The sequence below is a fragment of the Zootermopsis nevadensis genome, unplaced genomic scaffold (genome assembly GCF_977971745.1).
Source record: "Zootermopsis nevadensis isolate Lab colony 2312 unplaced genomic scaffold, Znev_1.0 Znev_ptg000010l, whole genome shotgun sequence".
Lineage (NCBI taxonomy): Eukaryota > Metazoa > Arthropoda > Insecta > Blattodea > Termopsidae > Zootermopsis > Zootermopsis nevadensis.
In genome coordinates, this window is record NW_028259142.1 from 9,296,954 (window position 1) to 9,324,294 (window position 27,341).

The 27,341-nt window shown below is 40.5% G+C and overlaps 2 long non-coding RNA genes across 3 annotated transcripts in view; one reads left to right on the forward strand and one right to left on the reverse strand.

Annotated features, from left to right (window-relative positions):
* LOC110839937 (uncharacterized) overlaps nt 1–27,341 on the reverse strand; it is a 193,530-nt gene that overhangs the window by 10,870 nt on the left and 155,319 nt on the right. The window contains exon 1 of one of the 2 annotated variants that reach the window (XR_002546693.2): nt 426–553. The exons of the other annotated variant lie outside the window; for it this stretch is intronic. This is a non-coding gene — a long non-coding RNA (uncharacterized LOC110839937). Of the gene's footprint in view, nt 1–425; nt 554–27,341 lie in introns of those variants that run through there. 2 annotated transcript variants of the gene reach the window in all.
* Nucleotides 20,920–24,828, forward strand: LOC147874238 (uncharacterized). Its single transcript, XR_015534431.1, has 4 exons — nt 20,920–21,146; nt 23,440–23,503; nt 24,041–24,137; nt 24,514–24,828. It is a non-coding gene; the product is annotated as an uncharacterized LOC147874238 (long non-coding RNA).

Here is a 27,341-nt window from a genome sequence, read left to right on the forward strand (position 1 = left end):
TTTTCTACATATGTCGTTAATATGGTCTCGTTTATCGATGTAATTCTTCTTTCGCTTTTCTTTATTTCTTAAATATGTCTGATGTTGTAGTTCTTTACGTCGCTGTTCAGAGGCCAATTGTTCTTGGTCACTCAACTTTCTACGTCCAATCCCACCCTTACAAATCTTCGTCTGATTTTTTTCCCTTCTGTTCTTATTGAATACGTTTTTCTACGTTTATCAATGTAAGTATTCCTTCGCTTTTCTTTATTTCTTAAATATGTCTGATGTTTTAGTTCTTTACGTTGCTGTTCAGAGGCCAAATGTTCTTGGTCATTCAACTTTTTACGTCCAGCCCCACCCGTGTAAATCTTCGTCTTAAAATCGATCAAAAGTCACTTCTCATACTTTCGTAATCGTAATATATCGAATAAGTATCAGTTTACCTTGTTGGAGTTGGTACTTCAAGGAGTTGATAACGTCTTCTTTCACTTTTCTGATGTTTTAGGCCAACTGTCAGTCAATTTTTAAGAATGCGACGTGCTGCTTCTGGAGCAGTGATCATGCGACTGGCTTGGTAGTGAAGCGTTATTTGTTTACTCGGCATTGTTGTGTTCCACAACAATTCCGTGTATAAACAAATATAAGGTGACATTGTTGATGACGTCATTTTTTGACGACGACGAAATCAGAAATTTTTATAGTAGATTTTTATAGTAGAAGATTGGTTTTATCTGGATTTAGGGCCAGCTTGTTAGCAGTAAACCATTTACTCATATGAGACAGAATTATGTTTGCTGTTGACCAGAAATCATCAAAAATTTTACTAAAAATTATGACACTTGTGTCATCAGCAAATATTATGGGTTCTGTTAAAGTATTTATTGTTTTTATTTTTATTGTTGGAGGAAGGTCATTTATGTGTATTATGAAAAGTAAACGCCATAAAAGTGACCCTTGTGGAACTCTATGTTTTATTGTTCCCCAGTTTGAGAAAAAATTTCGTTTGTTTTTAGGTGCTTTTACTTCGATCTTTTGTAATTTGTAAAACTGCAAATTGCATAATGTAGGAAAACGGTGTTAGATTATTTTATGTTTATCTCGATAATGATTAGGTCTGCATGCAGTATTTCATTCGAAATATACTGAGAATGAATTCGAATGCCTTAGGTATCGATTCTATGTTATACGACGCTTTGCTCTGAATACATTGACCATAAAAAACTTGAAAACTTCACAAAAGCACGTGTGAAGCAAGACGTTGTAATATGATAATAGTGGTAAAATATTTTTAATATTGAAGAATGACTTAATTGAATAATATCCTTTCAGATGCAAATGAAAAGTTCTCCTTCTCCTTCTTTTATGGATTTAGGCCATAGCGCCTGTTCCCACATCAAGAGAGCGAGTCTTGCCACCTTGTTAATGGGCAGCCAACAGTTCTTCGTCCTTGTGGGTTGTATTGAAGTACTGTCTTCGGGATTCTTTCCTCATGCATCCTTTGGATATGGTTATGCCAATTTTGCTTCATTTCAGATATCCTATCTGTTAAGTTAAAACTCTTCAGTTCAGTCCCAATTTTGTCGCTACGCTGTTTATCCAGAAGAGTTACACCCGCTACCGAACGTAAGAATTTCATCTCCGCAGTCTCGATTTTCCTCATATCAGCCCAGTTCTCACAGCCAAATGTTAGTACCGGTACTGCCATCAATTTGTAAAATTTCATTTGTGTTTCTTTCAGCGTCAAATGAAAAGTTGCGTAGTTGAATAGGAAACTGAGCATGCAAACAGCACAAGGTAAACATGTCAACATCACAGGTAGCATTACTAACCTGGAACGCTATCACACATGTCAAATATTTTTGTTCCATTAAAAAAGCTTTTAATGACTTAAAATATACGTCAAATAATAAGATCACTGATAAGAAATACATGAACATCATGTGGAACTGGATAGCCATGAACTACTTTCAGGGACTATTCGAGCACTTATCCTAAAAAGCCACAAAAAGCATAATATACGTGTTAAACAACTGATCTTCTAGCCGAAATTAAACCTGACATCTCAAAAATATGACCCACTCGGCTACGATTGTTGACGATACAGTCTAACGTGAATTTCCTGTATTAAACATACACTTGAAAGTATCTTCTGTGTATACCGAACCTCCTTATTTACTTTCCAAAAAAGTAACTCAACGGAAGAGTCTTTCTTTATAAGCTCATTGTCGCCTACCTACTCAGAATTTTAAAACATTTTATAACACTAAAATCCATTACCGTGTATACACGATCCCACCATGGATCCTTATTCTGACCCCGGTAAACAGAGTCCACGATGTTTTTGAGATCGACTATAATATTATGCCCCATCTACCTATAAATCTTCCGAGTAATTTCTTCGCTTCAGAATTTATCGAAACAAGTTTGTGTGTTGTGGCTACATTAGCCTTGACCAAACATATGCGTTCAAAATTATAAATATCTTCTACATAAGAATTTAAACAAAGACTAAATTGAGTCAGTTCCTTTTCGGATCACACCCGTAATAAATATTACAACATTTTTTGTTTTGATCTTTCGAACACATTTATTACGAAAGGAAGCATAGCTTTGGGAATATGAAATCCAATGTTTATGCATTTAATAAGAGATGTTTATTTGTTGTTAAAGTCATATTTATCGACTTGGTCTTGCTTTATTCTTTACCGAACGACAGCAAGCAGAAGGGCACCACTTATTATGCATCTCACTAGTGACAGTGGTACAGTCTACGAAAAATATTTTAGGCGGCCAGTATTTAAACAAAAGGAACAGTTATCCTCTCAGAATATATTTTATCACACTTAGCTAAGTTTCTTCTGTTTCATGCAAGTTATAAAAGAGAATCAAACAAGTTAATAATCGTAGTTGACTTTGTACAGTGCAGTGGTATGTAAATAGACCAGCCGAGAGCCGTAGTGATATTCAAATGGGACCGCAATGCATTAAGGTTCATTGGGATACTATCGGTTGTTTATTTAAGACTATGCTGCCATGAGCAAACCAATGATTCAGCTGATCAGAAAGGATGTAAAATTTGAATGAATCAGCACTTAGCAAGAGACTTTCGACAGTCTCAAGCTCGCGCTGACCTTTGAATTAGTGTTGGTATACTTACCAACCAACCAACGAAAAAGCTAACTAAGGGTGGAGTCCTGCGCAAGCGCAAGACATCGTCCCTTCCTAGGTAACACCATTCCTGCGTACGAAACGCATTGCTGGAAATGGTAAACAGAGCCTCGAAATTGAAACTGGACTTTGCTAACGCTAACGGGGTTCTGTCGTGGCGGAAGCCTCGACCATTCAAACTAGGGTCTGTTGCTGCTGAAATTTTGGTTGGTTCGTTCTCTGGGGTTTGAACTCAGAGGGGGGTGGGGCGTTTCGGCTGAAGTCCTCCGTGATCGGTGGTGGCGGGCCGTGCCCCTATTAAATTATACCCTAGCATTCGCCTTACAACTGAGGAATAGCTTTGACCAACCATTCATACTGAGTTGCGTTTTGTTTAACTAAGCTGTGTTTGTTATTTTAAGGTAGATTTATAACGGGAAGGAACGCCCATCTGTTTTGCCAGCCGTTTAGGCTCAAGGCGGAAGGACCACCAACGCAATCCACCCCGGACTAATGTCGCCGGCAGTTAGATACAGAGCAGTCACGGACCGCAGACAGATGAGCAGGACCAGGTAAACCCTGGGTATTCGTTGCGAGGTAGGGACGCCCAGGAGCGACCAGAGTTAGATAGCGATGTCCCAGCGGACGTCATGTGTTGTATCCCGGGGGATTGGCCAGTCCCGCAGGATTACAATATTCCCGAGCGGGTAGGAATGATGGTCGGCGATGGTAGGTTTGAATACACAGCTTAAAAGGTGACTGCCTAGTCTGACGAGAAGACGTTCGAAAATTGATGATTTATTTAATAATTCAGATGAGTACAGTCGTATGACAAAGAAAGTTGGCTATGTATAAATGCGTAGACCAGCAGAGTTTCCTCCTGACGAGTAAAATGAAATGTCCAATGTGTCTTCGAAATGCACGGGTTATAAGGAAATCTCGATATCGCTCTTGTGACGTCAGTGACAGTTTTTTACATGCCAGCTGGTGCAACAAGCTGTAACGTGTCGTCCCAAGGCGTGGTTCTGGATCCAATTAGAGGACACGATAACCCCCGGGGACCGCGACCCTTTGCCCTGTCAAAGTTCGGGCGTCTTGACCTCGGTAGGCCTCCTCTATCTGTGACTAATTGGAACCCTTTTCAATAAACATATCTGGAGCAGACACCATAATGGCTTCCTGTCGCCCCTGCTTACAACAGCTGGAAATGGAAAGTCTTGCTGTCTACACAAGGTCTACAATATAACTATTACACTTTATCTAGTAACCTACTGATTCTACCTTATAATTAATCATATATGTGCTATATGTGATTATCATGATTCCCGTAATTAGCTTATAGGTATACAACACATGGAAGGAGAAACTGAGACGATGCCACAATATTACCTAGTATTTTTATTTTAATTTTCGTGAATAAAGGTCTTGTCTTCCTGCGGGAACGCGAATTGTTGGTGACCGGGAATTATTGGAACTTGGTGGTAAATTTTGTTGTGGGTATCAAATGACACTGCGATCCGTTGAACAGGTATTTGAAAAATTAGAATAGAACAAGAATGTTAGCGACAAACAAATAAATTTGATCGATTGGGATGAGCTAGAACAAATCCGAACAGCCGTCGATAAAATAAACAGAGAATTAAATACTTTTGAAAGGCTGTTGCCCACACCAGGTGATGTTGTATTGAAACACCGACGAAAAAGGGGCTTGATAAATTTTGAAGGTGAGATCCTCAAGTTGTTGTTCGGGGTCGCAACGGCAGAACAGGTGCAAGACATTCATAACATTACAGAGGGAATAAGAAAGCAAGATGGAGAAAGTTGTTCACGCCATACAAAAATAAGTAACCTACTTAAAAATGGTGAATGATATTGCCTCACAGAACACCGTTGGACTAGACATGGTAGCTCGAGCTTAAAAAGATATTAATAATGTTTTCATTTTAAATAGGATCTTAGAAACCACTGTGCAGTAATTGAAAACTAGATTGGCTTTACAATTCAATGTTTCAAGAGTATGCGGAATTACAATTTACCGCAATGTAACTGCAACAGGAATTTATACAGTTGCAAGAAGGATTAGAAACGAACGCCACAGTCTGGTTATCTCCCGTATTAATTCCGTCACAAAATTCATCCAAAATTTTACAAGAGGTAGTTCTACGGTTGCCCCGGATATTTCATTAATTTCAGGGACTAGCATGGAGAATATGGACCTTTGTTAAGATGTGGCTAGGGTACAAGCTTACGTCACGACGAGCGCTATTCGCCTCGTAATAAGAATCCCATTGAGGGGAGCGGATCGAGTTATGATCTTATTTAGAAGTACGCCCCTACCCACATACTTAAAAGTGTTGAAAAATTTATACAAATTCAACCAGAGACCTTATACTTAGCAGTCACCGAGTACGGGCATTAATACTAACTCCTGACGACGGCAGACTTCAAATCATGTAAACATGGTTTAATTACCATATGTGAAACAACCTTTCCTTATATCCACAAGTCACGGCCTTCTTGTACGCCAGCCCTCTATTTTGGACAACCTGAGAACGTTCACAAATTTTGTTGGAAATTTATCTTTGATGTTAACTTCAATCCGGTGTGGGTGCACGTAAAGGGATACCATTTTTTTTGGGTGTGTAGTCTGCCATCGTCCACTGTAGTCACGCGAACATCTGCAATAAATGGCACCACTTAAAGCTCCAATACTGAATTAGCAGGGACTGGTGTCCTATATGAGGATACGAGCTGCCAGTTTTATCCTGAAGCCTTCATATTGCTACCTATATTTGATGGATATACGAACTTTTCGCTCACTAGTAGTCATGTAGTGCAGCCTCATCTGCCGGAGCTGTTCTCTTGTCCAAGAGCGCGACCAGATTTCGCAGAACGACGAGCAGACAAATACGACACTTGCGGGCTTAGAGGCCGTCGCACGAAGGAATTTGCCTGCGAACCAACAGCCGTATGTAGATCGGAGGGATCTGCTGCAGGCCATGGCGAGTGATGAAGCTAAGACCGTTGAAGTTACATGGATACTTTTATATCCTATTAATAGTATCCAACTGTATCCTGAGATATTGGCAACGACCTTTAATGACCATGACCCGGAACATTCTTCCATGTTGTCCTGAAGAACGACCAGGTATTTCCCAGGTAATGCACAGCCAGCCTACGGCCGGAACCCAGACTTTAGGCTCTTTGACATCAGATGGGCCTTGCTGCATCGAATTTACCAGCGTTGAGTCGGGAGTCACGACGTCCAACCCTGCTGCTCCCATCAGAATGGAGAAGGTAACTATACGAGGGTGAGCCTCCGCTCAGTCCGGGAAGTTCCAGCTGCGGAAGTGACAAGAAGACACCACCATATATGTGACATTATTCAGAGATTCAGAGAAAACAGAGACTGAACTAGGACAATATTTCGTAACTTGCTTACCTTTGAAAATTCATTATAACTTGTAATGAGACGTTTGTTGTATGAGAGTTCCATTTTCCATCTTACACTTTGATGTCTTGTGTAATACGTAACTTGTAACTTGTAATTGTTCTTGTACTGTGGTAGTTGATAAGGCCGAACCAGACCACGTAATTTGGCCGACTATCGGCAAATAAGATGCATATTCGTTGTAGATGGTTAACTTAGGATTGGAATGTAAACCTTGAAATGAACATTGAAAAGCGGGCTTGACGCATAGAGTGGTTCAGCACAAAAGTAAATAACCACTGATCATCGCTAACCTGTAATTGCCGCACCCATGGGGAGGATTACTAAACTTGTGGAAGTTACGTTTTCATATAAGGAGGGTGCAAGTCGTTGTGCCGGCACCCCTTCTCACGCTTATTCGGACCCCATCTTATTAACATTGTTAATATTAATTGTAGTTGTCCCACATCTAGTGTAAAGCGTGGGATAGCAATCGTAATTTAGCTGACGATGCAGAAGCAAGGATCACTCCAACTGAATGCATCAGCATTTAAAGAGTGAGTGCCAGGTTGAACATGGTATACACGTGTCTTCTATATATGGACATAGAAAGTAGAACGAACAAAGTGGCCAATGAGAAGCGCTAATTTTAGGGCGGTTCCCGGGACACACACCATCTTGACCGTATTTAGAAACTCTATATAAAGTGCGAGATCATTGTTTCGCGTCGATTTTTAGGGGAGTAGTTGCAGGAGGAACCCGTGTCGCTTGTGGCCATTATGTGGATATTGTTCGAGGTACTCTGCAGTTGGTGTGGGTAGAACATACTGTTTATTCTGTGATGACGAGTAATAAGGAGTTGATTCTGGTTCGGACAGACGTATCTCTAAATTTGTGGTATTATATTAGTAGCCTAGCAAATGATGTTTGATTGAAAGGTAAAAGGTGCGACTCCCCCACCCAATGATGCCTGTCCTTGCAATCCTGCCAAAAGGGTTAACCGTTGGCATAAATATGCATACATACATACGTGATGATAAACCTTTGTGTAAATGGGCCCTAAAGTACTAATAATAACATTAGGATGTGCAGTAGGTGTCAGGTTGGATTTAGTGGTGTTGATTGTTCTTGGAACGGAAGAGCGGGCACTTAAGCAACAGGAGCGTTGTCAGTACTTGAGTGACCGCCGGGAACGCCATACGCCACTAACATCTTCTCATTCGAAACCGCTGCTCTCTAAGTTGGGATTGCGAGACGCATCCAAAAACCCAGAAAAATGCAGTTTCTCAGAGTCAATAGAGTGGCTTTAAACAGTGCGGTATTTGGGGGAGACGCTTGACATTCGGCTCACCTGGTCGGCGCTCATCAGTTAGGTGAGAAAGGAGTTAGCACAAGGACTGAGAGCGTTGGCCCCTCCTTAACAGTAGAAGCAACCTGTTCGGTAAGTAGGAATGGTGCAACCTAGCAAAGTACTCCGGCCACATTTAGCTTTTGGCTGCCTAGTTGTCCGGGTTGGCCAATATATTGTAACGTGTTGTCGTGAGAGCAGCACAACAATGTCAATAAACAGTTTAGTTGTCTGTTTATTGACATTGTTACGTCTGTCATTGTTGTACGTTTATTAACATTATTGGGTTTGGCATTGTCGTATTCGGTATTGTTGTCTATTTATAGACATTGTTGTATTCTTAGACATTGTTCCTTTTGTCATTGTATTTGTTTATAGCCATTGTTACATTATTGTGTCTGGCATTGTTGTGTCTGTTTAATGACATTGTTGTATTCATTTAGAATTGTTGTGTGTGTTTAATGACATTGTTGTATATTTGTATAAAAGCCGATCCACCCCATGCCCCGCAGCTTGACTAATTGAGTGATTGATTGGTTGGTGTTGAAGCAGCTTTAGAGAGGGATTGGAGTGAGAGTGGACAGCCGGACTCGAGTGGAGTCGGAGTCGTTCCGGCTCCGGAGCCCCCCGGCACAGCCTGGAGAGAGGTAGGGACGATGCTTGCGCTTGCGCAGGCCTCCGCCCTCAGTTAGCTTTTTGGTTGTGTCCAGTGGGACTCGTGCCGAACGAGGGCTGCCAGAGGTCGCCCAAGGGCAACCGAGGCCGACCGATGTTCAGCAGGCCAGCCGAGGCCGTCCCCAAAAGACGGCCAAGTCGGCACAACGAGTGGTTAGACTACTCGGCTACCCTGACTGAGGTTTTCCGTGCTTTTCCTCAGTTGTAAGGCGAATGCCAGGGTATAACTTAATAGGGGCACGGCCCGCCACCCCCACCCCGATCACGGAGGCCATCAGCTGAAGTGATCTTCCCCCCATGCCGCAGAGGCCCTCAGCCAAAACGGCCCCTCCCTCTCTGGGTTCAAACCCCGGAGATCCAACCAACCAAATTCCTTTGGACAACTTGCCTGACGGGATGACCTCCCATCAGCAGCAACGGATCCCAGTTGTAATGGTCGAAGCTCCCGCCACGACGAAACCCCGTTAGCGTTAGCAAAATTTCCGGGTTTTTTTAAATTAAGACCGTTTACCATTTCCAGCAATGCGCCTTATGCGCAGGAATGGTTTCACCTAGGTAGGGACGATGCTTGCGCTTGCGCAGGCCTCCGCCCTCAGTAAGCTTTTTGGTTGGTTTGGTTGCCCCGCAGCTTGTGGCGGCATACCTCGCACCCACCCGGCCATGGATTGAGTCGGACCTGACCGAGTGCTTGAGCGGGGGTTTCCCGGTCCTCTTGGCTGGTGACCTCAACGCGAAACACACGGACTGGAATTCTAGCCTGATCTCTGCTAGGGGCTCGCTCCTGCGTGATTACGCCAACAGAAATTCCAGCTTGATCTACGGGCCGGATTCTCCAACCACGGCTCCCTACACACACAAAACGCCACACCCGACGTCCTTGATATTATCCTCATCAAGGACTTTGTCCTACCGGTGCACCTGACTGTCTGCCCCGCACTCAGCTCAGATCACCTGCCCGTCCTCGTCGACACCACGTGCCGATCGTCCTTTCAAAACCTGCCTGATCGCCCGGACGTCGCGAGAATGGACTGGGCTGCATTCCAGGCTTGGCTCGAAAGCAGACTCCCGGGGAACCCCGTGGTAAACGACGAGGAGGCAATCGAAATGCGCGTCGAGGAGCTGACCAGTGCTATCCTGGAAGCCACAGCAACGTCCGCTCCCAAGCTTCGACCCCGCATTGACAGGCGACCGCTTCTGCCCGCTAGTATTCGGGATGAAATACGCCTGAAGAACCGGCTGAGGAGGCGGTGGCAGGTCACGAAGGACCCCGCTCTTAAGACCCAGGTCAATCGACTCCAGAGGTCGGTGAACTATCGTCTCAACGAGTGGCGGAACGAACAGTGGAGCGACACGCTCGAATCCTTGGGCTGCGAGGACCAGTCGCTTTGGAAGATGACCAAGCGGGTGTGGCGAGTCCCCACTCCGTCGCCCCCCTTGTTAGTGCCGGGAGGACTGGCTCTCTCGAACCCCGAGAAGGCAGAAGCACTGGCCGACAGCCTTGAGGTCCAGTTCTAGCCGGTAGACAACCCGTCGGACCCGGCTGCAATTGACATGGTTAACGAGGCGATGCGAGCATACGAGTATGCCCCCGCAAATGAACCAAAATTAACCAGTCCCTCGGAGGTCGCCCAGGCCATCAAGGGACTCAAGCTTGGCAAGGCTCCGGGCCCCAACGGTATACCGAACAGGGTCCTGAGACATCTCGCACGACGCACGGTAACGTTTCTCACGAAAGTGTTCAACGCGGTCCTCCGCAGGCAGCACTTCCCCTCGGCATGGAAACACGCTCGCGTGGTGTCCATACTGACACCGGGGAAGGACCCTACGCTACCTTCTTCCTATAGACCCATCAGTCTTCTCGACTCGGTCGGCAAGCTTTGCGAGAAGATCCTCCTAAAGAGGGTCCTACAAGAGGTCAGCGAACGTGGGCTGCTGCGCGATGAGCAGTTTGGGTTTCGACCCAGTCACAGCACGTCGTTACAGCTGGCTCGCCTCGTCGAAAGGGTCAACAGAAACCTTGATGAGAAGCGGCTAACCGGCGCGGTTTTCCTGGACGTGGCCAAAGCCTTCGACACAGTCTGGGTCCAAGGCCTCCTATACAAACTGACCGTCCTCAACTTCCCGTCGTACTTGGTAAAAACCATCTCTTCCTACCTCGCTGACCGGACATTCCAGACATCCTTCCAATCGGCTACGTCCACACGTCGTGCCATGCAGGCTGGAGTTGTGCAGGGCGGAATTTTCTCCCCTGTGCTCTTCAGTCTATATGTCAACGACATACCCACACCGTCCCGCCACGTCGAGTTAGCACAGTACGCGGACGACACGGCTCTAGTAGTCACTTCCCGTAGCCCAACGCTTCTCGTCAGGTATCTGGAGACCTACCTCAGTAGACTTGAGCTCTGGCTAAGGGCCTGGAGGATTGCTATCAACGTCTCGAAGAGCACCGCGGTCCTCTTCGTTTCGGCGAGAAGACACATCCAACAGCCCAGAGCAGTGCAGTTTCTCGGACAGCCGATCGAATGGGTCAAAACAGCGCGGTATCTGGGGGTCATCCTTGACGCCGGGCTTACCTGGTCGGCGCACGTCAACCAGGTGGGAAAGAAGGCGGCCCAACGATTAAGTGTGCTAGGCCCGCTCATCAATAGGAGAAGTGGCCTGTCTATCAGGAACGGTGTGCTGCTCTATAAGCAGCTCATCCGTCCCAAGATGGATTACGCATGCCCGATCTGGAGGTCAGCTGCCCGCAGCCACGTCCGGAAGCTGCAAGTTCTGCAATCCAAGTGTCTTCGCATTGTTACTAACGCGCCCTGGTACGTTAGTAACAGGCAAATACATGAGGATCTGGGGATCCCTTTCTTTGCCGACCACATCAGAGCACTGACTGAGAGATTTGACTCGAGGTTAGCTGGTGTGGGGAACCCCTTAGTTCGGTAACTCGGGAGGCACTCGTGCCGAACGAGGGCTGCCAGAGGTCGCCCAAGGGCAACCGAGGGCGACCGATGTTGAGCAGGCCAGCCGAGGCCGTCCCCAAAAGACGGCCAAATCGGCACAACGAGTGGTTAGACTACTCGGCTACCCTGATTGAGGTTTTCCATGCTTTCCTCAGTTGTAAGGCGAATGCCAGGGTATAATTTAATAGGGGCACGGCCCGCCACCCTCCCCCCCGCCGACCATGGAGGCCATCAGCTGAAGTGATCTTCCCCCCTTGCCGCAGAGGCCTTCAGCCGAAACGGCCCCTCCCTCTCTGGGTTCAAACCCCAGAGATCCAACCAACCAAATTCTTTTGGACAACTTGCCTGATGGGATAACCTCCCATCAGCAGCAACAGATCCCAGTTTGAATGATCGAGGATCCCGCCACGACGAAACCCCGTTAGCTTTAGCAAAATTTCCGTTTTTTTATTAAGACCGTTTACAATTTCCAGGAATGCGCCTTGTGCGCAGGAATGGTTTCACCTAGGTAGGGACGATGTTTGCGCTTGCGCAGGACTCCGCCCTCAGTTAGCTTTTTGGTTGGTTGGTTAGTTGCTTTAGAGTGTTTGGAAAGGGATAGTGTTAAAAAGGGTTGTTGGAAAAAGAGTTCGGAAGGAGAGTGTGGAAAGAGCAGAGGTGTGAGTCAGGATGTAGTAGTGAGTTGCAAGCGATATGCTGTTGCGGACATTGGTGGCAAGCGATAAGCAATGAGTGTGGAAAGAACAGAGCTGTGGACCGTGGCGGCCGAGGAGCCAGCGTGTGTCCAGTGGGGTGCTACGGGCCGACGCATAGGAGAAGAGTGTGAAGAGCGCCGAACTCGAAGGACAGAGTGTGTGTGTGTGTGTGTGTTGTTGTAGAGAGTTGACTGTATGTGCAGACCACTGTAACTGATTTAATTTGACGTGAATAAATCAGGGTTGATAATCCAGGTCGCAACACCGACCCACGTTTCAATATTAACATATTCACCCTGATGATGAAAACGGTAATGTTTGACAAAATGCTGGATAGTTAGCAAAGCTGAAATTGGCTCAACCTCCGAAAGCCTTGGTTGTAAACTGAACTCCAGACACGAAATGCGAAGTAACAATATAATTATACCTGCTATTTTATACGACCTGTCTATACAAGGAGATAATTTAGACTGAGGACGTTATAAAGCACTTTAAATATAAAAACTGAGCAGACTGGACTATCAAGGTGATTCGGTGTACTGATTTCAAGGACATTCGTGACACACCCTATTTATATTTTTGCGCAGTAGCTGTTTGTTAAATTCTCCAGGGTTCCTTCTCTCTTAATTCATCCATATTCCACTGCAATTACCATCAATTTATACGAGTTCTGTAGACATCGTAATCGCTTTGTGAAAACTAAAGTATGATTCAAAACTTTCAACCAAGTATCGTGGGTAATTATCTGTCAATCCACTGCAAAATTCGTGAGGTCTAACGTACACGTATGAGCCGAGTGACCGGCTATCTTTACTGGAAGTTTTCATGATATTCTTCAGTCCCTCCGGACAAAATCCATGATTGTGCCTTAAAAGTAGGCCACAACCGCCTTCCTCCATGCCTATCCCTAGTAATTTCTCATTGATAGTGCTTTCAACCGTCGGTGAACAGCTGTCAGTGATTCTCAAACACTTTCCTTAACGCCATCATTGAAGTACAAAAGATATTATCCCACCATAACTATTTTACATTTAAATGATTGCCTTGTATTACACACAATGACAAACACTTCCATGCTGTCACAGGTAGAAAGGTTTTTATATGTGTCTTCCCTGTGAGGAATCCAAAAAAAATTGTCAGAAAGACAAAAAGATTTATATATAAATTTTGAATAGATAATGTTTCAGTTGACTTTGTCAAATGTAGTGTATTGAACGTAGATTCAGAGTCTTTCAGTTTTTTTTCTTGTTCTTATTGATAACATTTCTACCAAACAATATATGAAATCAAACTTTACAGATTTCATTTTCAATTATGTATTACTAAATAACCTGTGTATTCAGGCAGCCATTTCACATGTAAATACGGCTTTAATTAGCTTTCAGATTTCCTCTTAAATAAATCGGCGCTCTGAGCACATAATCTCTTTATCAAACTCCTGGAAGGAACACCATGTAGAAAATTAAAGTTTGCGCTCCCCAAAGTATTTCGCTAGGCAACACGGGACGACGCCATTTCAAGCAATCACCTCACCATCGTACAGAGCAGGCCACCGTCTGTCTATCAGTGATTATCGGAGGCGGAAGATTTTAACTAATTTAAACCATTTTGATCTAGACATTTCAGTAACAAAAACTGTTTATATCTTTAGTGAGACCGCCAACGTGGTCTAGCGGTTAGAACGCTGGCCTTGTAATCCTGGGGGTCCCGGGTTCGATTCCCGGTGGTGCCCGAATTTATAACTTGTGTTGGGCAAGGCCTTGGTCCAGGTATCACGGACTTTTCCTCCGGGGCTTCCCAGGTTTCTCCGTGGCATCCCAACAATTATTTCACATTCATCATACAGAAGAAAGCAATGGCAAACCACTTCTGGATTATCTGCCGAGGAAACGGACCTGTCCTCAGACAGAAGAGTAATAAAAAAAAATCTTTAGTGACCAGCTAAATTTTGCTAACTCAGTTTAGGAGATTATATTACTTTTTATTGGTGTGTTTGGAATTATTTACTTTTTGTCATTATTATTTGTGTTAGAATTAGCGTTGTTTAATATATTCCATATATGAAATAAAGTGTAATTCGTAGGCCTTTTTGGTAGTTTAGATCAGTGGTATTCAACCTTTTTTGTTCGCGTACCAAAAGATATAATTTCTCTTCAACTTTGTACCCCCAAAGTTGTTCGTGCGTAATTCAAGTTATGCATAGTATATAATCTACATCTAAAATAAATTAAATAAATTACATTATTGATTATTCAGTGTTTATCATAGAATAATATATATTTTTTTAAATTTCACGTACCCCCTAAGCTGTCTTCGCGTACCCCCCGGGGGTACGCGTACCCGAGGTTAAATACCACTGGTTTAGATTAAGAAGTATCTGAGTACGGATAAAACATGACGTTTGCAGGAGACATTCACTTCTAAAATCACTAAAGTTTGTCCAGAAAGACTACACTTTAGTCAAGATACATTAAGGAAAGTGGTCTGATCATGATGGTGGTTTGTAAACACACATTATGCGGCAACTATGCAAATGTTTTGCATTACAGAAAGCAAGGGAGTTCTCTAACCATGCAGAAAAAGTTTTGGGTTCTTCGGAGTTATGGAAGTTTAAGATAGGCAGGTTAAATATGGTCAAGTTAAGGGTAAATAAGGCATTCCTCCCAAAAGACCTGTAGTGGTTGCATGTACGAAGAGACACCGAACATTTCCGAAGAAGAGCAAGACAGTTCTTATAAAAACAGCTGTTCATATAGTCCTGTATGAAACTACTTAATTGTCATATCAACTCAACTGGACGTTTAAGAACTTTACCTTTTGATAATTATATTACAACCAAACACAACAGAGGTAACTCGTGCTGTGCTTGTATTTCCTCGCACAATAAACTAGATATAAAGGACGAGCTTTTACAGAGTTCACGAAATTTACGGCCGGTTTCAGCACTAATTAATTATGTAGAACATCACGTAATATTAGTTTTTCTATTAAAGATGCAGGCGAGAATATTACATTTACTTTGTCGTATCCAAAATAAAAACTGCTTCAAGTGCGAAGTCCTAGAATTCACCATGCATAATTATACACATTTTGGCATCTATCGGTAGCCACAATGACCCTGCAATGTTATTAGTTTTTCTGTTTTTAGAAATTAAATTTGAGATTTCAAATTGTGTTAGAAGTACTTGTGTGGAAGTTATAATTGCTGTTTTCATGAAACTCAAGTGTGTTCGCATTTCTACAAGTTTTTGTTCGAAGGAGACGGAGATTTCTTGCAGTTGGTAGAATTTCACCACGTACAGCATACTGTGGACTTTTTCATCTGTTCAGAAGTTCAGAAGTAAAATCAGAAATGAATGAATGAAAATCATCACACGTGTTACATAAAGTTCGGAGGAGATTGAAATGGCCTAATTTATTGTAATGTTCCTACATTTGATGGATTCGCTTTACTCTTTGTCTCTCTTCGCACGCTCTGCTTGCCTTACATACTTCATCATGCGATTTCTGCCTCCGTGCATACTCCTCTAGTTTCAAGTGTCACGTTTCTGCTTCAATAAGTTGTAAAAATAAAATGTCAGCTAGTATTTAGGCGACCCACTCAAATTAGCATGGCGGCCTTTTCTTTATCCCCAAGACCACTGTTGTATAACGTACAGCAACAAAATATAAATTCCGACCATTCATTTTCGTTCAAGCAGCAGCTGCAGTCTCACTGCTACTGTGCCTAAAAGGTGCTAATGCAGCCATTTCTTCTCTTGTGCCCAAAATGTCTATCTTTCATCACTGGGTTACCAAATATTTTAAATACTGAGAGTTTAATGATTCACCGGAACGCAAGTGTCGTTATCCGACTACTGGAAGAGCTCAACGACTGACTCATCGCCAAGAGCTAACTGCAACTCCTGCTAAAATCATTCTCACAAGAGTGCAGCTGTGTCTCATGCAGCTTAAAGTAGCTGTCACTGTGTGTATGAGTGCGTATGTATGTGTAATGTCCTATGTACTCTTTAACATCTTTTTTTATGTATGACCTGTATATGTAATGTGGTCCTGCTGTTAAGTGTTGGAGAAAATGTTATCATAAATTTCCCAGCGTCAGAGTTCCATGTACGTCTAAATGGGGTCTGTGCACTTGACCTGATTAAATAGTTGGTAAAGAGTGTAAATAAATTGTGGGAGGATGTTACCCTTCTTAAAAGTGATAACACAGTCCTTATGGCTGAAATTACAGAACTGCGAGGTCTAGTGGATCATCAACCCAAGCAGCTCAAATCGCAACAACAGGGATCATTGTCCTCCTTGCCAGGTTCCAAACCCAGAAAGGAAGTTGTTACGGCTTATCAGCACAAAACTTTTCCCAGACTTCTGCCGAGTCAGGAGTTAAATGTTACAAGGATGTTGCATTAACTGGCTTGCTTAGCAAGGAAGTTCCAGGTCAAATGGACTCTGATGGTTTTATTACAGTTACTCACAAGAAGACTTCTCAGGTAACACCAGCGGCCAGCATCGTCGTCAATCTTTGATTGGAGTACGTAACTGTGTCGCACTTCCAATTGTTTCTGAAAGGGAAAAGTCTAAGGATCTGTTTGTTTCCGCTTTAGTCCAGAGGTTACATCTATTGATGTGGAAAGAGCGCTTAAAGAGCAATTGTCTTAAGATGCTGGTCTGCACCAGACTTAAAACTAAATTTGACTCATATGCGTCATTTCATGTTTTAGTTAAAGAAGATAACTTTCCTTTAATTAATAACACTGGTGTGTGGCCGAATTGGTGCCTTATTGCCCCCTTTTATGGTAAATTAACTCCTGATCAAGTGCATTCTTTCCGCACTCCTGGTAAAACTATTAGAGTAGGTGCTTTATCTGCTGGTAATATACCTATTGTGCCTGAGGAAGGCTCTGTTCCCCTATGACTATGGCTTTGGACTACTGTGATTTTGATATTTTTTATCAAAATATCAGGGGTCTGCGGACAAAATGTTGCGATTTTTTTTGGCAATGTTTATGCTAACAAGTTCAGAAATTTTTGCATTATGGAAACCTGGCTTGATGACACTATATTAAGTTCTAATTTATTTCCTGATTCTCACTACGTATTTTGTGTTGACAGAGACTATTTTACTTCCAATAATAAACGTGAAGGCGGCGTACTGATTGTTGTCTCGAAGTCATTATATGGGGTTAAACGTAGGTTTGATTTGGAGGTCACAAAAAATGCGTGTGGATAGAAAAAGTCCTTGAGAGGTTTACGGTGACTCAGCTAATCAAGGAAATTATTATTATTATTATTATTTTCCTCTGTTTTTAAACCTTTTTCTTTTGGTAATACTCAGAATAATTCTGGTTACACCTGCTCTGGTTTCATTAATATTATATCCATCTCCGATGCTGATGTCAAACGGGCGATTAATCGTCTTCGTTCGACGAAATGTGTCGGACTTGATGAGATTCTAAATTTCAATATAAAAGGTTGTACGGAGATATTAACTACTCTCTTACACCACATATTTAACCTTAGTTTATTTGGTGGGAATTTTCCCTTATCATGGAAGCAAGCGGCTGTAGTGCCTATTTTTAAGAAAGGTAACAGCGCCATAGTTTCTAACTACAGGCCTATTTAGATTTTAAATATTTTTTCCAAAAAATTTTAAAGTATTGTTCACGATCATATTTCATTTTATTTGAAATTCAAATTACACCCCAGTCAGCATGGTTTTCGTAAATCAAAATCTACGGTAACTAATTTAGTTACCTACCAAAATGATGTTCAGCTGTCTGTTTGTTCACAGGGACAGGTCGACTCTGTGTATCTTGATCTTAGGCAGGCCTTTGATTCAGTTCCTCATTTTATTCTTTTGAAAAAGCTTAATAATTTTGGACTATCTTCTCCTTACGTCAAGTGGTTCCAAAATTATTTTTGAACTGGATCTGACTTTGTTCGCATTTTAGGACAGTCTTCTTCCTATTACTCGGTGTTATCTGGAGTGCCGCAAGGCTCTACCTTGGGACCTCTCTTATTTAATGTTTTATTAACGACCTTTGTGACAAAATTAAGTATTCTAAATATCTCTTATTTACTCATGATTTGAAACTATATTGTGATATAAAATCGGTGAATGACTGTAAAGTTCTTCAAGCAGATATTGATTCTGTACGTCAGTGGTGCGATGTTAACAATATGGAACTCAACATTGAGAAGACCAAAATTATATCTTTCACGGAAAACCAACAGTATTCATTTTAACTACTTTGTCAGTGATGTCTTAATTTTCCGTACTGAATGTATAAAAGATCTTGGTATCTTGTTAGACACTAAGCTATACTTTCATTGCCATGTAAATTTTGTTCATACACAGGCACTAAGGACCTTAGGGCTCATTCGTTTTATTACATACAATTTTTCCTCTTTAGGCAGTCTTGTTGTTTTATATAATGCTGTCAAAGCTTGAGTATGGTTTAGTTGTATGGAATAATCTTACACAGACAGATTCTAATACATTAGAAAATATAAAAAAGAAATTTGCCAGTTTGTGCAATTACCGGTTTTTTCCGTTTAATATTACACGTAAATACGAATTGATTTTAACTGCTTTAAATTTCAGAACACTTTATACCAGACGACGGCATCTTGATGCTTTATTTCTTATTAATGTATTTAAGGGCAAAATAAATTGCAATTCCATCATGGACACTGTTGGTATTCGTGTGCCGTCAAGGCAAATAAGAAAATTTTCTACGTTTAGTGTGATCAGTGCGCTAAGACATAGTCCTTCAGACAGGTGCAAATGACGTATGTAAATTTTTGGGCGTGTTTGGTATAAACATTGTTTTTTTAAGGGCACTTTCTCATTAAGAGAAATAATTTAGAGAGTGGCCTAGTTTAGATATAGCTTAGTTATTTGTTTTAATTTGATTTTTGCTTTTATTTTGTTCCTTCTATTTTATTAGTTTTTTACGTTTATACTAGTGTTTACTTAGGTAGATTATTTTCTTTTTATCTAATTTGTATCTTTGTATTAATGTTTGCCTGTCAATGGCTTTTTACCGTTGGCAAACACTCAATAAAGGAATTGAATTATTATTATTATTAGTAGTAGTAGTAGTATTTAGACCTCATTTCTTATATTTGCTTGCTGTGATGGCTGCATCTTATTTTGTGGTATTTAATTTTGACGTGAATACGTCTTTAAAATCAGACCGACATATGGGTTACCAGAACGGAAACGGCGATGTAACATTTGCAGGGTGATCCATTCCGACACTATAACTTCGTGACTAATAACACGATTGAAATAAATGTCTCGTTCAATTGGGCATACGACTACGATGCGAGCATGACCTTGAGTTGACGCCGCGCATGTGCGAGGCGCGGTGGGGTGCCTGCGGCGACTGGCGGCCATTTTGGGCGTGGGCGAAAATTACGGGCAGTATATCTAGCGATTCCGATGTGCTATTGCGCTGTATTTGGTGCCAAACGAAAGATCACGTCTAGATCTGTCGATTTAAGCCATGAACTTTGTAAAATATTTGTTGTTGACAAATCAAAAATAAGTCGTGAAAAATTTAAACTGTCTGATGTCGGCCCATACTCACCGAAAAGCCCAGAGGAAATACAAGCAACGCATCTCATCGGAAAGGTCGTCTAATCAGCCATCGATCAGTACCGCCATGTCCGTGGCGGAACGAGTGAGACGGCTTCTGGAACGTCGGAATGTCTGAAGACTCTGTATATTTGTTATGCTAAATAAAAGCCATGTATCCATTTCGTTACTTTCATTTCATTCCTATATCCCAAAGAAAATATTACCCGCTAACGCAGACGTATTCACGTAAAACCCACGGCCGTGTCCCCGACACAGCCACACCCCGAGTTTTTGTAACTTTTTTCTGTTTTTTATTGTTTAATGTTTTTATTTAGTATTATTGAATTGAATTATATTACTTAGGTATCGTATTTTGCCCATTTACTTGTAAAATATTATTCAATAAATGAATTGAATTGTTATTATTATTAATAAAAATAAATAATAAAAAGTATTGAATTGAATAGAATATGGTATATTTATATATCTAGTTTCATTTATTTGTTTGTTTTTATATTTGTAATATTTTACTTTTATTATTATTGAAATGAATTTAATTATATGAGTATTTTATTCTGGACTTTGGTTTAGTACTTGGCTGTTATTGACCTTTTTGGCTGTTGTCAAGCACTTAAATAAATGAATTCAATTGAATTGAATTATTATTATTATTTAGACCTCATTTATTATGTTTACTTGCTGTGCTGACTGCATATTATTTTCTGGTATTTAAATTTGTAAGTTTTTTCTGTTTTTTATTTTTTAATGTGTTTTTAGTATTATTGAATTGAATTATATTACTTAGGTATCGTATTTAAGCCATTTACTTGTGAAAAATCATTCAATAAATGAATTGAATTATTATTATTATTAATATGGTACATTTATATATTTTGTTTAATTTGTTTGTTTTTGTATTTAAATGTAATATTTTACTTTTATTATTATTGAAATGAATTTAATTATTTATTACATTTATCCTGTACTCTGGTTTAGTGCTTGGCTGTTATTAGCCTTATTTGGCTGTTGTCAAGCAGTATTTATACTACCTACACTCGTGATAAACAATTCAATGTAGCTTTCTTACTTGAGACGCCATTTTAATAACCGTGAGTGTTGTTCTTCAGGTGGAAAGATGTGGAAACTCATTAACTAATTATTAACTTGATCATGTTACTTGTACAAATGCGTTTATCTTTCATTATTGAGCTTTTGGTTCAAGAGCAATGTTAAAGTGGCATACATTTAATGTATACACGCTGTATATGGGTCAGATTAAGATAAATAGGTGAAAGCAAAATCAATAATTAAAAAGATTTAGAATTTTAAGGTAAGTCAATCATAGATTAAACAAGCCTGCAATGTGGTCCTATATTAACAATTACGTGCTACTTAGTAACACAAAAAAATTAAATGAACTAATTTCAAAATAAGAATAACGTGGCAAGGTCTTCCGGTTTAGAATTTAACGTAATTGGTATGAAAGATTCCAACGGTCGTAAAATGTATCTGACAAGCTCTTTTTAAATGCTGATAAATGTAAATCAGGTTATTCAGCATTATAAATTTAGCACATGTAAAGTAATTATGGCATTTCAATACGCAAGGACATAAACAATTTAATTTATTCAAATTTCCAACCATCTAGTAATGATTCAGAATTATGACATTTTCAAGGCGTGAAATGGCGACATGAATACAACAAGGAGGACTGATCACTGCCTTAATGGAGTGGCACTGGGAAAATAACGCCTCGGTACATAAGAAGGGCTTGGTACAACTTCTCGAACTTTTTGAAATTGAAGAGACTTTTAATACGTCAAACGGATGACAGGAATTACAGTTCATCAATTGGGAGCTCGGGATGACTTTGTTTACTTAACGACGTTTATAAATTCATCCAGCGATATGGAGAGCAGGGAATAATGAATGGCAAAGGATGCGGAAGGAAGATGTGGCTAAGGTGTTATCCTGTCAATGTCCTGGAAGGACTGAAGAAAACCAAGAATGACTTCAGCCGGGGTAGATGGTCAGGAAATGTAGATTTTAATCCGGGGCATATGAAATACGAAGTAGGAGATCTAATTACTGGACTGCGACGTTTGTTCGCTCAGAAAATCAAAAATCTAAATTGGACTGTCTACCGATTTTGTGGGGATTTTTTGATAACGGTGATACACCTTTAGATTCCAACGAAATAGGATAAATGTCGGATAATTTCACGTCGGTCAGAGAACAACGCATATAACAAGCCATGCATTATGAAATCGTCTGTCTGTCGTGTTTTCCCAAAGGCGACAGGCAACCTGCACAAAATCTTTTTTTTTATTTTTTTATTTAATATTCAAAAAATGCATAAATTTTCTTCTGGGTCAAACAGTCATCGCCATACAGAACTATTGTTCTTTCGTTAAGCATAAAATCGGATTTGAAACCGGTTTTCTTCATTTATGAATTCTGCAGTGGAGCAGCAAGGTTAAACGCGTCACAGTTAGTATTCATCAGTACCCAAAAAGACAATGAAAATCAACTACGTGCAAATAATTCAAGTTTCATACTGTATATACCCGTCATCTTTAACAGTTCTGTCAGCATCACTTTTAAGATACACCACGAATAAAACTGCCCTTACTATTTTACGTTCTTTCCAAAACCTTCAGTGCCGTATTATTTTTATAGAACCCTGAATCTTTCTATCTGATTCGTATCCTCCAATTTAATTCTCCAATCTCACTCATGGCTTCCAAGCGAATGTTCAGAGACAAATTTCCAAGCAGATGCAATCAACTTGCACCGCGTCGTGTTTATCGTACTTTTAGAAGGAGAGGGAGTACGTCCGGTCTATTTCTTAGCAAGGTCAACATGACTACATTTCAGTGCGATTCAATTCTCAGTTCGGCAGCCGCTGATCTATACGATAATCAATGACAGTTATGACTAAAATTTGATTTAAGGAAATAGCGTTTCAGCTAAAATAATTTATGGATCATATTACATCAGTCAATTGTGGATAAGTATGCTAGTACTGTTCATTATGTTTCATATTTCAATTTTCTCCAAAGGATTTCCTATCACTGACTGCACTGAATTACTGAAATCATGAAGTTATTCCTACTTTTATGGTAAAGTCTTATGGATATACCTGTAGCAACCAAAATGAAAATAAGATGGTGACCATAAAAACTAAGGCAACCTTGGCAACTAAGATAACAATTGTAACTATGGTAACCAAGGTAAACAAAGTGATCACTAAGACGGGTTAACCAATTGAACTATAATAGCCAATGTGACCAAGGTCCAAGACTGGAAACAAACCCCATGTGGAAATTCCTTTTGTGGGGCCATGTACCTAACAGAGACGGCGATGCCCTTATGGAGCGGAGGTTAACCAGTGTAAGAGAGCCCCAAGAGAGGCAATATGTCTCATAGGGTCCAGACGAATCTGGGTCAGATTAGGTTGGATTAGATTTCTTTACGTTTAGCTATGTGTTAGCTTACGGTATTTACGATGAGGGTGGTTATGTAAGACTGAGGGCTAGACGCATTTTAAATAAAATGTGAACGTAAGTGGGAACTCTGTAAATTTAATATGTATTTCCAGTTACGTTCTTCTTAACTTTCAGAAAACTGTCAAGCTTTGCAATCATTGTCAACAAACCAGTGTATGCGCCGTAATTCTGTCAGCAGGTATGCATGTAATATTCTCACTCTCTCCAGCATATCTGAAGGAACAATGATGCATTCTTATGAGCTCCGATCGTGGCGAATTGTCGGGTCATTTAACTACGCTGTTTCAATTCTACACGCTGTGTAGTGTCGACCTGTAGAAATGTATTAGAGGGGTGGTATGATGGCAATTTGGAAGCGGTCGTGAATGTATTAAGGAACTACCGCAACATTTTCTGTGGATAGCAAACCTCCTTGCCTAAATTGGAAACAGATTCGTCAAAAAACATTAATTACAAGGCTTTATTAACACGTTTCCATGTAACTTAAATGCACCATCTCTACAAATTTATGATATCTACTCAAAACGTTTCTGTAAAATTCAACGTTATATAATAATTCTGAAACAATAAACTGTCATTCACACATGCAGTTCAGAGTAATCATCATTTAGTGGACGATTATGTAGAAAAATAAGTTACGTTAATAACACCTACTGTGTGCTTACTTTGTTCAATCTTATGAATCAACTACCTTCATATTTTTACTGCATTTCAGCCAACTACTATATTAAAAACCCTGCTCCAAACTGACCCAAAGTTCAGCGACTGCGCGCTGAAGCACGGCAGAGAGGCTATTCCTAGACTTCTCAAAGGTAACTGTCTCATTCTCTCCATTGTACTATCGAAGCCACTGTAGCCTTTTGTATTTTTTTCCAAAATAATGTTTGATACTAACAGGCTATACATTAAAGATGTGAGAAATGTTTCAATAAGCAGCCTGCCGACCTGAAAATATAAGGAGACTGTGATTTTGGACACCTAGAGAATAACGATCATGATGCAAAGACAAACGCGACTCGACACTTTGTGATTTTATTAGAAGACCGTAATAGGAAGTTCATTCAGCCAATTAAAGGATGTTTAAAGGAAAATCAAGAGATTCATCTTCTGGTAAATTGAGAAACTGTTTATGTGGCTAGTTTCACATTAATCATAAATGCTCATTTTAAATAAGACACTGATTTTTAGGCCTATCCTAGATCCAGTCCTTGTCGAAGAGGTAGTAGTCCGGGATTCAGGAATTACAATCGCTGCTCGGAACTTCACCATCGAAGGAGCCAAGGACGCTGTTCTGCAAGACGTGAGGTATTTAGGCTAAATGACTTACACATTTATCCAGCCATTAATCCGAGCGGCTTATTACAACTGGATCCCAATGACAGAGAGTTAACAGAAAAGTAGGCTTCCAGTTTACAAATAATTCTTTCGTAAAAGACTCGATGATACAATACCGCTAATACAAAAACATGACTTTATGTAGTGATCTTGATTTTATTCCATTCACCACCCGCCCTCACAACATATCTCACTACAATTCATTTTAAAATCATCCTATCATTTCCACATTCTTACACGGATTAACTTATACCACATTCAAAAATTAAATTTAGATTATTAAGTGGCCATCTCAGTGCTAATTTTATAGTGCCCTGCTCAAGCAAGGAGTTGCATTTCTTTTCTTTACGTGATATAAGCAATTAAAATGCAACTTATTATATATATATATATATATATATATATATATTGGAATTTTTTAAAATACTCACACAGGCGTATTTGAGTTGCCTTTCATCGGTAACGTACACACGGAAGTATAGTAAAACAAGACAGGCATAACTGTTCAAGTGGGAAATAAATTGGCAAGTAAAAACAGAGAATATGTCACCGGACTACACTACCTATTCACGGTATAAAGGTAGCTAATACATTCTTAGAAAATATTGCGTATTTCGAACATCTGGAAAGAAGTTATTATTATTATTATTATTAAGTGTTCTGTCTTACGACAGGTCCATTGCTCTGCCCAAAAAGAGCTCTCCAGTTGTCCCTATTCTCGGCTTCTCGCTTTAATTCCTGGAACGTCATCTTCTTTCCTTGTTTAAGGTCGTCGGTTAGCTGTATCAATTTTCTTCCTAGTCCTCTCTTTCCTTCAACCTGGCCTTCGGTGATATCACTCAGTAATCCATTCCTTCTCATAATATGTCCCAGCCAGTTAGCTTTCCTTCGTGTAATCGCCTGCAGAATGCTTCTTTGCTCGTTGACTCTCCTCAATACTTCTTCGTTGGTCACTCGATCTGTCCACCTGATCTTCTCTATTCTTCTCCAACACCACATTTCGAAACTCTCCAGGTATTTCTGTTCCTTCTTCCTGAGTGTCCAAGTCTCTGCTCCATACAGCGCGACACTCCAAACGTAACACTTCACTAGTTTCTTCTTCATCTTCAAGCCCAACTTGCTAGTGAGAAGTATCCTCTTCTTGACGAAAGCTGCCTTGGCCATGGCTATCCTTGCTTTTACTTCCTTGGTGCATAGGGCGTCCGTCGTGACTATGCTTCCCAAGTTCTTGAAATGCTCCACATTCTCCATCTGTTGGTTTCCAATTACAACGTTCAATGGTTCTGCTCTCGGTGCTATCCTCATTACCTTTGATTTTTCAATGTTGATTTCCATTCCATACTCTCTACCTGTTTCCACTAACTTGTCCATCATGTTCTGTAATTCCTCCTTCTCCTTCGCCAATAGTACTAAGTCGTCTGCATACTTTACAGTCTTTATCACTCTTCCTCCAATTTTGAAGTCTCCTGTTCCCTCCAGAGCTTCCTTGGCAAGCCATTCCCCGTACAGGTTAAAAAGGAATTGGTGATAAGCAGCATCCCTGTCTTAAACCTCTACCTATCTCAACGCTGTTGGTGTCTCCTGAGTCCAGTCTCACTTTGACTTTTTGCTGCATGTACAGGTTTTTGATTAGTCTTCTATCTCTCCAATCAATTCCAATTCTCTGTAGGATCCTCATTAATTTCTTCCATGGAAAGAAGTTGACAAATTAAAATTGCATTCATGAATAAATTTAAAGCGGGAAAAATTCTACGTAAAATCGTAAAGATTAAAACTATAATTTAATTTTTTGCTTTGAGTGAGTGTAAAACTTAGCCTCACACTTCAAATGGCGTACAAAGATTTAACGTGTGCGAGAAGAGAATTCTTAGGAGAATATCTGTATCTAAAATAGATTAAGAGAAGAAGAAGAAAAATGCATTATGTACTGTTCCGTAGTTTGTAATATTTTCAAAAAAATATTAGTGATATGAAATACGACAGATGGAGGGGTATGTAATGCGAATGTAGGATATAAAAAATGCATAAAAAGTTTTCGTTTGGAAGCCTGAAGAAAATATATCACACAGGAAACACAGGCAGAGATTAGAAGATAACATTACAATTTATCTTAGGGAGTGTGTGAGGGTATAAATTAGCGCGTGGGCTCTTATGAACACAGTCACAAAAATCCGTTTTCCTTAAAGGGCAGACATTTGTTCACTAGCTGAGCGCACAAGGACTCCTAGCCACGAAATAAGTTGGTTCTGTAGAGGTCTTAAATATTTTTCTTATTAGTGTTTGTTCAAAGCGCATTGATTTTGTTTTCACATATTCTATTCTTTTCTTCCTAAAAACTCTATTAGTTCCACAATGTCTTCATTTATTCGGTTTGGTTTCTGCAAACATTCCAATTTAGTCTGCTACTCTTTATCTCATAACTGTCAATATTCTTTTTCAAATTGTCTTTGTACTCGTTTAAGTCAATGCAGCCTACATTTGCGTTAACTAAATTTATATATTATCTTTAACCTTTTCATAAATGCTACGGATGTCCACATTATCATCCAAGTATTCCAAAGATGCGCCATATTTTGAAATGTCGATCGAATATTGTTCTTTAAATTCTGCATCATTTACTTTCTTGAGAATATATCTGTCCATATCAAATTTTGAGTGGTTTATTTACCTTATGATAATCT